The 12,140-nt window shown below is 47.1% G+C and overlaps 1 protein-coding gene across 7 annotated transcripts in view; it reads left to right on the top strand.

Annotated features, from left to right (window-relative positions):
- The window catches only part of REPS2 (RALBP1 associated Eps domain containing 2), a 1,712,589-nt gene that overhangs the window by 640,101 nt on the left and 1,060,348 nt on the right, over positions 1-12,140 (top strand). The gene's annotated exons all lie outside the window — the stretch shown is intronic.

Below are 12,140 nucleotides of genomic sequence, written 5' to 3' on the forward strand. Positions count from 1 at the left end.
CCCACCCAAAAGTGGCAGTCCAGCCCGAATTGCTTGGTTACATCCCTTCTGCACGAAACCACAAGCATCCCCAAACATGTTTCGGCCTCGTAGGCCCAACAGCCATGGTACCCACGTCTAGGCATACCCATCCAACTCGGGGAGATTAAAGCAAAATAAGAGGTGATGGCTGGAAGGTTTAGAATTAATCTCAACCTCTGCCATTGCTCTGGACAACCTTCCAGACCATGGTTCTTCGCCTGCCAAGCAAATACAAAAGGGAAAATAACATATACAAAACCAAATTGGGTCCTTCCTATCATCTATCTTCCTCTCCACCTCTGGTGTTCCCCAGGGATCTAACCTCCCGCCCTGGCTTTTCAACCAATACCTGACAACTCTCGCCCGCTGTATTGCCATTTTCTGCTCAAACTTCCAGTGCTAGGCAGACAACACTCGACTCATTTTCAGGCTGCCCTCGGCCACCTCCTCCACCTCTCTCATCACTGATTGCCTAACTGCCATTCAAGATTGGTGTGCCAACAACAATCTTTGTCTTAATGCCAGCAAGACGGAGATACTCCTCATTGGCACACCATCACCTTCCTTTCCCCTCACTCTCTGACCGGCCTCCCTTGGCCCTCCTCCCATCCCCACCTGCGAGGCCAAGAACCTTGGGGTCACCTTTGATTCCACACACTCCTTCTCAGCCCACATCGCTGATATATCAAAAAAGTCAAACGTCCTACTGCACCTCCTCAGAGGTACTCTTCCTTTCCTCTCATTCCCCCAGAAGCTCACTGTCTCCCAAGCTCTGGTTCTCTCTAGGTTGGACTATTGCAACAGCTTCTTTCTTAATCTACCTGCCTCTACTCTCCGCCCTTTGCAACTTATCCAGAACAGGACTGCAAGACTTGTCCTTGGCCTCAAGCCCTGGGATCGTATCTCTCCAGCTCTTAAATCTCTCCATTGGCTCCCAGTGGATGCAAGGGGTACATTCAAAACCCTCTGCATGGTCCACAAGGCTTTCTGGGGCCTGGGTCCAACATACCTTCAGCTATCCCTCTACAAATACCTCCCATCTCGAGCACTTCACTCCTCTACCTTTAACTCCCTCAGGGTCAGTCGTTTCTCAAAGAAACGAGCTGGGGGTAGATCTCTGTCTTCGGCTGGGGCCTCCCTCTGGAAAAGCCTCCCTACACTCTAAAACTTGATGAGAACTATCTCCGGTTCCGGAAGCACCTCAAGACCTTCCTCTTTGCTTCTGCCTTCTCCCCTCCTCTCCCTTGCTGATTCTACTCTCCCTGGGCACCATGCACCTGGCCACCCTTTGACCTCCGGGCCCAGGTACCTGCTCACCGTGCCACCCTCACACACTGCCTCTGGGCCACCCCTTGTACTGGGGTCTGTATCTGCACCCATACAGCCCTCCCCTTTTCTTCCTGCACTTATCAGACCTACCCGGCCTGCTGCCTTAAACCCAGCACTTGCCACTTGCTGGCTGCACTCCCATTGTTGCCTTTTTACTTATTAATTTATTATTATTTATGTTTCTTTTCTCCTCGCCACGCACTCCCCCTTCCATGCACTTCTACCCCTCCCCCTGTACCCTGCACTTGTGCGTTCTCAATGTCACTGGGCCTGGTAAGATTGTTATTTTTGTTCTCTCCTGTTCCCCTTCCCTTGCTTTGTCGCGCTCTGAAACACTAGTGTATGAGCGCGATAGAAATAAAATATCAATTCAATTAAAAAAATCAATTTTGAGTTTTGCTGAGGTACACTCTTTATTTTATAGAATCTCACCCTCTGAGGAATTGTACAATCGGGGTGAGAGTTTGCAAAAGGAAAGAGCGCTATTGGGCACATCCCCACAGTTTGCAAGGATCAAGAATCCTCAATCTCATATAATCACAAGACCCTTCTTAATTCTAGACAAGTGAATAGGTAGGCAATATCCTATCCACAGCATAAGATGCAACATGAGTCCAAAGGACAGGTATTGGGACAAGGAACAAGAAAACAACAAACACTAATTACTTACGAAAAAGGAATGGCGAAACAGACCAGATCTCTGGATAAAGACTGTTGCGATAATGCCATGTCTTGCATTCTGGCTGTCTTTATTGCTTCCTGACGGTCGGCCATAGCATCCTTATGTCGAAAATGGATTAGAGAAAAGGACCCAACTGCGCATGGAACGTCTGCATCACCGCCATTAACGCGCTGTCAGTGCCGCACTGCTCAGGCTCTGTAGGACCCGATGTGCCTGAACGTAATATGCCGGAAAGCGACGCTGTGATTGAGGTGGACCTCTAGCAACATCACCAGACAAGTTGGAAAGTGAATGCCTCGACCTGACGCTGCGTTCTACTTTTTGCCTGGCTTGTGAACAATCTTGAAGTCGAAATCCTGCAACCTCAAGCACCATCTTTCTATTCACAGCAGCATCTTGCAATGGGGTTCGGGGGGCTTCCCATATATCAGGACCATTATGAATGGCTTGCCAAGCGGGAATATGTTGAAGTGTTTGCAGGCCCAGACTACGGCCAGTCCTTCCTTCCTTCCTTCTGCATCTGAAAGACTTTTGCTAGCGTAGGCTTATACTGCTCTCAGGTACTCTCTCATGGGACAATGTTGAGGTAGAATCGCTCACAGCCTCACAGGGCCCGCATCCACCATCAACCCCATGCACAGTGACGGATCTAAGTACGCCATGTGTTCATTCAGCCGATGCAATGTCCAGTTTGATCTGATAAAATACTATCTCACACTCCCGCGACCTCCCTGCTTGGTGAGTTCTCACAGTGGCGGGCCTGTGGTAGTGAAGTTCCCAATATACCTACCAAAATACCTGTCCATCCTCAAGAATGATCGGACATCACTGACATATTCATTGGGCGAGATTTCTGGGATGGCCTTAACCTTGCCAGGATCAGGACTTGATAGAGAACACATCTCCAAAGAACTTTAAGTGTGATTTGTGAAATGCACATTTGCCATGAGTGAGGGTTAGCTCTGTGTCCAACAGCGCAGTATAAACTTGCACCAGTGCTTGGTCATGCTGTTGAGTTTTGGACTCAAATACCAGGATAGCGTCACTGTAGTTAAAACAGTTCTTTATATGGCGTATCACCCTGCAAATACTCTCTTGGAATATCTCCACAGCCGAAGAGAGTCCAAAGATGAATCATTTATAGCGAAATAAGCCCACATACTTAACAAACGTTATGCATCTGGAATGTGTGTCCAACTCAATCTGGCGTTATCCTTTGTTTAAATCAAGTTTTGAAAAAAACGTGTGCCCTGTTAAGTAAACTAATCATATCATCCAGATGCATACCAGGAAGTCTCTCCCTTCCAATCCTTTTGTTGGCCTGCCTCATGTCAATACAGATGCGTATGTCCCCAAGAGTGCCTTTCTTTGGTTCTGCTACAATGTGTGATCCCCAGGGAGTAGGACCAGACGCCGGCTCTATAATGTTACTGCCCAATAGGCAGTTTATTTCCTTCTCAACTTGTGACTGAAGGTGAATGTGTATTCTCCTCAGGTGTTGTGCCACCAGGGTCACTGACTCATCCGTGTGAAGTGTCACTGAATCTCCTTTGAGACGTCCCAAACCCTGAAGCAGAGAGGGAAATTGCTTCACCATCGGATGAGTGTACTGCTTGGTATATATCATGTCTGCAATGCTCATTGCAATGTCAGTTGATTATCCTAAAAGGTTGCTACCTGGTACCTCACCTTGGAGTACGTGTATTTCGGAGGACACTTGCTTTTCCTTGTATTGGATCGTTGTGTAGAATTCCCCATGATTTATCATGGGGCCCTTTGCACTGGTAGATGAGTCATTTTTTCAGCGTCAAACCCGTATCCACAACATATTTAGCTTCATCGTCACCCACCAACAAGTCGATGTCATTAGCAGGGGGAGGGAAGCGACCAGTACAAGTCATCAAGTTCACATAGTCATCTCTGTTACCATATCTAGGAGGCAGAGTTGATGGGGAATGTCCATTACTTACCGAGCGTGACTCACAAGGTCTCTCTGTGCATTTACGTCCCTTCTCGCTGGCCTAGACTCATATCCATGAGCATCATGTCTGACCAGCATGGGGTTGCTCATACCTGATTTTGACAATGAATTGCAAATGGCAGCCAAGTGATTCTCCCTGTCACATTTCATGCATTTTTTACCCAGTGCTGGGCACGTCACTCCTTCCTCATGTGGGAAAGGCAAACCGGAGTAATGCCATCTTCCTCTTGACGAATATCTCCTTGGAGGAATGCTACTTGTGTGCTTGTTCCTGATCCCATGCGTAACTTGGTATACTTGCTCCTTCGTGTGTCCCTTACCAGTGTCTATTTGAGTCGCCTGGCTTCCGTTCTGGACATTGGTAGTATTGTAGCAAGAGGAAGAGGTTCCAGCAACAATGTCTTGCTTATCAACGACAAACACCCCCCTATGATTTGGAGCCGAATGGCCTCTTCATTTGTAAAGTTGTGAAACTCAGTGAGCGACTAGCTCGCGCAGACAGGTTGCAAAGGCATCTATGGATTCACCCGTCACTTGGCAGACGCACTGTTGAATGTGTGTCGCTCGTGATCGTGTTACATTGTGGGCCAAAACATGCACTTAGTGGTTCTTTTAGCCCAGTATAGCAGTCAATTTGATCCAGTTGGAAAGTGGCAATGAGGTTTTCCACTTCATCTCCCACTAAGTTAATCAGAAGCCTTTTGACAAATTTGTCTGATGCATTCTCATTGCAGTCCTTAAGATAGTTCCCAAAGCTTCTCAACCATCGCTCTCGCCATGAGCCCCAGGTTCTGTTGATTGCTCATATCAATGGGCACAGGATGACGAAATGCAGCAGCATTGGATTAATCTTGCCCTGCATTTTCAATGTCCAACATCTCGATGGACTCGCTATGCTATGCAGCACTGCAAAGCTGAGCACGTGGGATTCAGCTTAAGCATACAGGCTAAGGAAAAAAAAAATCAAATCACGGCCTTCCTCAATCAGCTTTAGACCCTTTCATGTGAACTGCAGCACCTACCGACATAGTGCCGCAGCTGCTGGATTTATTTTTAAAAGTGGAATCACATTCTCGTCACCTATGTAGAGTAATGGCTCATTATAGTCATGGTGCAGAAAAGGGAGACTAATACGCAGAGCTGTGACAGTGTATTGAACCTTCTTTATTGGCATGCGCACCACAAGGGGAGCCGATTGGATGCTGCATCATGATGCAGCTTCAAAGGACGCGCTCATCGTAACTTAACTAAAATCCCTCCACTAGCTCCCGGTTGCTGCAAGGATCAAATTCAAATCCCCCTGCATTATCCATAAGGCTGTCCGGGCCTGAGGACCAATCTACCTACAACTTGCTCTAACCAAATACTATCCTTCTTGATCTTTACGCTCCTCCGGCTCCAACTCTCTGTGTGTCAGGCGCTTTTCAAAGCAGTGAGCTGGTGGCAGATCTCGCTCCTCAGCCAACTCCCTCCTTTGGAACAGCCTCCCCTTCCTCTCCGTCTTGAGCCGGATCTCCTCAAATTCCCGAAGCTCCTCAACACTTTACTCTTCACCTCCTCCTGCCCTCTCTCGCTCCAATGCTAAAACCCCACAGTCGCTGAGATTGGTGGTCTGGGCCTTTGTGTGTCCTTTGGGTTCCCAGCCTATCACCCTCAGCCTTCCACCCCATCCCAGTACTTGCCTTCAGGCACCCACTAGCTTGTGTTCTCATAGGCCTGCGCTTATTATTGGCAGGTGATCACTCTGCACAAAGCAATCTCTGCCAGGCATTTACTGTCACACACAACAGACTCCTTGGCACTTCCCTCTGTGATCTCCTAGCACTTATACCCTTCCATGTCCCTTCTCTCTCTCCCTGCACTTGTACGTTCTGAATGCTCACAAGGCCTAGTAGGATTACCCCTTTCCTGTTATCAGTTTATTCTATTTGCCTTTGTTCCCATGTTCCCTCCCCTCTGCCCTGTGTGCACTTTGAAACACAATTTCTTAATGTATAAGCACCTTACAAATGCACAATAAAATTATTAAAATTAAAACTCTGTTATGCTCAGGACACAACCTTCACCTATGTCATAGGGCGTCACATGCTCCTGAACTTTAGGGTTGGGCAGAAACTGAAATCAGGGCTTGTTAATACCAGGTTAAGCCCCAGAGAACCCAATGAAAGACTGGCTGCTAGGCGTCCCTACCAGCTGGGTCTTTGGTCCTGCTTTTCTTGCCTGTCTCAGGGCTAGGGTCCCAACCCTGAACCACCCTGTCCTGGTCTTCCTCCTCGATGAGTCAATAAGGTCTCATGCCCAAGTGATCCTTCTCTAGTCCTCTTCTCCACTCACTTTTTCCTCCGACCTCTCCTGCACCTCCTTGATGCAACGACACATACTAGTGCTCCCATTTCTCCTTAATTACCTCTTGTCATTTATATGGCATGTCTTTCTCTCATTTCCATCTCTAGCCTTTTTAGCTGTCTCTGATCTCTGTCACTATCCTCCTCTTTAATATTCTTCTCCACTGCCCTTGTGGCAGCTCCTGTAACCACCTTCTCTTTATGCTTTACCTCCATTCTCCAGATGTTATTGCCAACTTTCCTCTCTCACTGCTATCTCCTACCTCGACTATATTCCTTCTTTCCGCCTCTTCTTCTGTATCTCTACTTCCTGTCACCTCACTCCGTCTGGTGTTTCTCTGTTTTTTCTTCTCATGCTTACCCTCTTCACTACTCTTCAACTTCCTGATTCTCCACCTCCAACTTCCTTTCCATTGTCTTACTTCCATCCTCCTGCAGTTCTTTCAGAACCCTCTACTTAACACTATTCAACTTTCTCTAGCCTCCTTCCTTCTGCAATTCTTCCCCTTTCTCCTACTACTGCTCCAAACGCTCTTCTACTTTTCCTTGTGTGAGAAACCTGAAGGTGTCTCAATTGCTAGTCCCCGGGGATCTGTCATCCAGGGGGCCAGCACACGGCATCGCTATTGGATCCAGTTACCGGGAGTGAACTAGTGAGGGAGAATCACCTGGATGAGGTGTCCTCAGGGACTGGAAGTCTGACACTGCAGGGCGAGACGCGGTATGCCCTTCCTTATGACACCTTTTGCTTATCCTACCCGGTAGGCTACTTAGAAACTCTACCCCTCCTTTCCTAACACAAACACTTTCCCACAGCGTGAACGACAAGGGACCAATGCCTGAGCCGTTCACCTGACATGTCCTAATAGAAGGGTCAGGCAGAGTCGGGCAATTATGACAACTACACACACCTGACCACCATTTCCCTTCCTTGTAGGGATAAAAGGCGGAGCACACAAGCACACTTCGAGCAAGGTAGAATGCATGAGGAAGCAGCCATTTCAGGATGGCAGTTCAAACGAAGGAGAAAGGCGGCGAGACCTGAAAGGATGTCAAGGAGGGAGTTGCCTTGGTCCTTTTCAACCCAGATCTGTGAAGCCTCTGATGAAAGATACGTAAGATCGGGAATCTCAGCCGACAGGTAGTGAGACGGATGTAAGCGGTACATGGCCCATCCCGCACTGATTGTCAGGGCGGAGAAGCGTGGTGGCCATCAAGGTACCGTTCTTGACTCCAGCGGGAAAAAGAACATAGTGAGTTCACAGCCGGTGAGTCGAAAGCACCTGATAGTAAGACCTGCTTGTGTTAAGCTGAAGGTTGCAGTAGCACCTGTAAGAAGATAAGGTAGACAAAGGTCGTTCGTGAACAAGCTTGGTATCAGAGTTAGTGGTCCACTGCCACGTGGGCGCTCATTCAAAGGTTTGTGACTGGTATCCCCCTTTTTCTGAATAAAGAGACTGTGTTGAACATTGTGAGCAGAAGAAACCACAAATATTAAGAGGCCATATGGAACGCCGTGCTATAAGCTGTTAAGGTGGTCATACAAAGATCAAGTCAGATCCTTTGTACAATCGAAAGTCCTTGAAATGTTACCAATTGGTGTTGGTGCCCGGCTGAGGGGAATGCCCTATGACCTGTGATGGTAAAAAGCCTGCACTTGCCGTCGGCTAACAGAGTGATCCAGCAAAACGAGATCACCTTTCTGAAGTCTGTTTGAAGCGGCAGGTCCTCTGGTTTGTCTTAGCCCGGATGAGGCGGATCTGAACTTTGTATTACTGTTTAAAAAGACATTAAGGCTTGCGATTATTGTAGGGGGCAAGACAACTTAAACAAAAGAAATCAGTACTGGGGCAAATGTGCACCCGACAGAGGGATGCCTGCAAAAGAATGGTGATGATAGAACGATGTGAAGCCTGACTGGGGGCTAAGATAAAGCCTGACTGGGGGCTTAAGAGAAAGCCTGACTGGAGGCTAGAAAACCGAGGGAAGTGAATCCTGCATGGTGTTAAAACTAAGTGAACATTGTGATGACGAGTGTGAATGCAACTGAGGGATGTCCACGTGAGTGGTTGGTCTGAGCCCGACTGAGGGAGGCTAACATTGAGAGAAGGATCAGAACCCAGTGGAGGGGGATCCAAGGGTGACAGGTTCACCCCATGTAGAGAATACCCAAAGAAACTTTTGTTTTATTGTTTTGGTGTATCAGGCACTCTGAAGCAAGAGATTTTACATGAGAAGAGACATCAGCCCAGAAGACCCTGATACTGGAGAAGGAACTGTAACATCTTGCTAGAGAAGCCTTGGGGTGTGCTGTGCTCTGGAGTCCTGCCTTATCCTGTGCTAGAAAATGTGGGGAAGGGAGACCCCGGCTATAACATCCTGATTTATTATTTTGTGAACACGTCTTTCTTCCCTTATGAACATTATCCCACACTATTTTGTAATATAGCGGTAACTATTGGTAATAGTTTTCTTAGTATAGGCGCTTTTCATTTGAGTAGACTCCACTTGGACAGTATTATTATTATTTGATGGCTGTAGCTTGCTACCATCTTAGATTTAGTTTTAGCGTAGGAGTTTATCTCACCAATTTTTACAGTTTAATAAAAACCCTTGAACTGTGGTCACTTGTGTCTGTCTTGCTTTGATACCGTGCCTTTCTTACACTTGCCAATACTTCCTGTCACACTCAGGAGATACCTTGCAGTGTATAAAGGAGAGTACTCCCACCTCTGCAAATCACCCTCGCTCAACTGTAGTCACATGCTTATGGTTGTTTCCTTTTGGCAGGGAGTGGTTGCCCAGCCAAAGCAAAGAGCTATTCTCTCACCCCTCTGTCTGCCCCGCCTGCTTTGAACTGCATACCGAGAGTTTGTATTGTTTTGCGGCTATCTCGAATTACAACTCGTAGTGTCCATGGATCTGCACCACAATAGAAGAGCTCCTTACTTTTCGCTTCTAGCTGGTATTTCGACACCACCCAATGCTGAAATAAGGGTGTTTCTTACAGCAAGACTGCCTATGTGTGTAATAAGAATGTGTGAGCCAATCATTTTCCTTATGAGCAGAAATAGTCCACACCCTGTTCCTTTCCTTGGCTTCTCCTATTCCCCCCCAAACCTCCTGCAGGGTACTTGGCAAACCCTACAGTGATAATGGGCATGATTTCATCATACTGACATCTCATAGGTGCAGTCTTAGGGCTCTGGGTGTCTACCCATCCTAGTATTCTCCCTCAAAGGGAGGAGGGGCATCTTTTTCTTCCATCGCTTGAACACATCACCTTCAAATTGAAACTTTGACTGAAGACATGTTCTCAATGTTTCTTCTATTTACCAATGTTTCGGTCTACTACAATACCACACATTGCTTTTAAACTCCAACTTTTCTCTACCAACTAAGGAACCCTTTTTGACTTTCACTCTCCCCCAGGACGCAATGCCTGATTCGTTCGTCGACTCCCTTTGCTGCGAGACTCATCCAGGCATCATCTGTCCCTTCTGTGACAAGTACTCCCTTGCATTTTTCCAGAATAATCACTCGCTGAATCGCCATCTGCTTCAGACAAGACATCATGTGTTTGGAGCATCCTAACAAGTTTCTTAGTTTTGGCTATCAGGTGGCGCTGTAAGCGCTGCATAAAAGTTGAAACTATTATCATGAGAAGTGAAAACAGGAGAAAAGAAAGATGGGATGTGAGGAGGGGCACACAACCTGTGCGTATTGTTCGGATTTTTACTCACCCATTAGCTGCCATGCTAGTTCTATGGGCATCCCCACCAACTACCTACCGCTCCCAGCCCAAAACACATCTCCCTAAGAGCTCTTTAATCTAGCACTGGCTTTCAGAACAATCTTCTAAAAGGTAATCGCTTAATTCCAGCTATAAACCAGCCGTTGGTGTTATAGAAAATTGTTTAAAGAGTGAGCATTTAGCTACTCGATTGATGAGCAGTATGCTTGTTCCTGCATCTGTTCCTTGTAGTGCATTCCAGTTAAAAACTAGAAGTGGCAAAGTCAGCAGTTTTGATGCATGTATACGCCTTAAGCATTTCCCAGGCATCTCCATAATATGCCCAGGTACTAACACCATTTGCCAGCTCTTGCCATCTCATGGTGAGGTAGTAAGTACCATTACGGCAGTGCCTGGTGTGAGAAACCTGACTGTATTCTCCCACCCACTGCTGCCTCTGGGTCATCTATTCAGGTGGCCAGGGAAGTTCCATCGCTTTTGGATCCAGACCCTGGGGGAGGACAATCGAGGGAGAATCAACTGAGTGGAGTGTCACAGGGGATTAGGAGGAGCATGCCCAAGCATGCCCAAGGGTGAGACATGGTATTTTCCCAGTCCTACTAACACCTTACCCTATTCTCCCTCAGCATTTGTGGGATGTTTACACCCTCCCCTCATCTCCCCATCCCCATTGCCAAGGAATACTGAGACGAGGAGGTGGCCACTAACATCAATGAGGATTACCCCTAGGAACAACATGGGGAAAGTAAGGGCAATCGACTTTAGAAAAAAAACACTGTCCCACTAATAGAGTCTGGCAGATTCAGGCATGGATAGGTAACCATTCACACTTGACTGTGTGTTCAGCTATAAAAGGTGTGGTCAGTCACAGAAACTTGAGCAAGCTGGGGATGCAGTCCGGTCCAGTGAAGTCCACAAGCGGAGAGAAGCAGGAGCTGCAGGTAGGAGAAAGACAGCGCACGGAGACACTAGCCCGGTGTGTGTGGGCTGCAGCGTGGCATGGGAGCCGTCCCTTTAAGGAGCCAGAGAAGTGCAGCCTGCCTTCCGCTTGGGAAGACCAGCAAAGGGCTTGTTCTTTTGGGGCAAGCGCCGACCCTGAGAGTGTCTGAGGGGTAGGTGGTGATACCCTGACCTCCATCTCACACTGCTCAAAGGAAGGTGTAAGCATGCACCTAACCAAGAGAGGGTGCAAGGGTGCACGGAAAGGACAGCAAGTTAGTAAAGAGAGTGCAAGAGTGCACTGAAGGAAAACAGAGCAACGAAATGCCAGGGGCACGTTAAAGAGGGTGCATGTTTGCACAGAAAGGAAAGCAGAAGAAAAGGGATGCAAAGAGCATTAGAATGAAATAAAGAGTTAATAGAAGAACGTGAGAGTCAAGAGAGGGGCCAGAGAGGTCACACCTAGGAAAAGAAAAAAGCCTGATGTTTTCGAAAGCCTCTGATTCTACCCCATGACCGAATGGTTTATGAATTCAAGACAGAACTGTAATAAATCATATGTTGTATTTGGAAGCTGGAAGAGTCCTAGAGCTTGGGGAAGGAAGAAGACTGTGAGAGGCCTATTTAAGAAATCAAAGTAAATCCTGATAAAGAACTGAGTTGTAAGGGGCCTGAGCTTGGGGAAGGGAACCCTAAGACACCTAACCAAATCAGAGACTTGTTAAGTTTTGTTGAACTGCTAAAGAGGGTTGAAGCATGGGGAAGGGAACCCTGGAAAGCTTACAAAAGGAACTGTGCTGTTATTTTTGAATGGTGTTTTAAAACTTGATGACCCTGAAGCTTGGGAAAGGGAACCCCAAAAGAACTGAGAGTTTTGACGGTAATTGGGATAGCTACAAGCGACCTGTGGAGAAGGTCTTATGAATAGCTCTGTGGTTTGAACTTATTTGTGTGACAGTAACTCAACTACACCTGGTGAAAGACCACCTGAAACCAATCCTGGTTTCCATTTTTGTTGGACCACTATTTTTCTTATTTTTGAAAAGACTTCCTATCACATATTTGGATAGAGTGAGGTCAAGCATGGGT

This window comes from Ambystoma mexicanum, chromosome 7p (genome assembly GCF_040938575.1).
Source record: "Ambystoma mexicanum isolate Mex_15411 chromosome 7p, UKY_AmexF1_1, whole genome shotgun sequence".
Lineage (NCBI taxonomy): Eukaryota > Metazoa > Chordata > Amphibia > Caudata > Ambystomatidae > Ambystoma > Ambystoma mexicanum.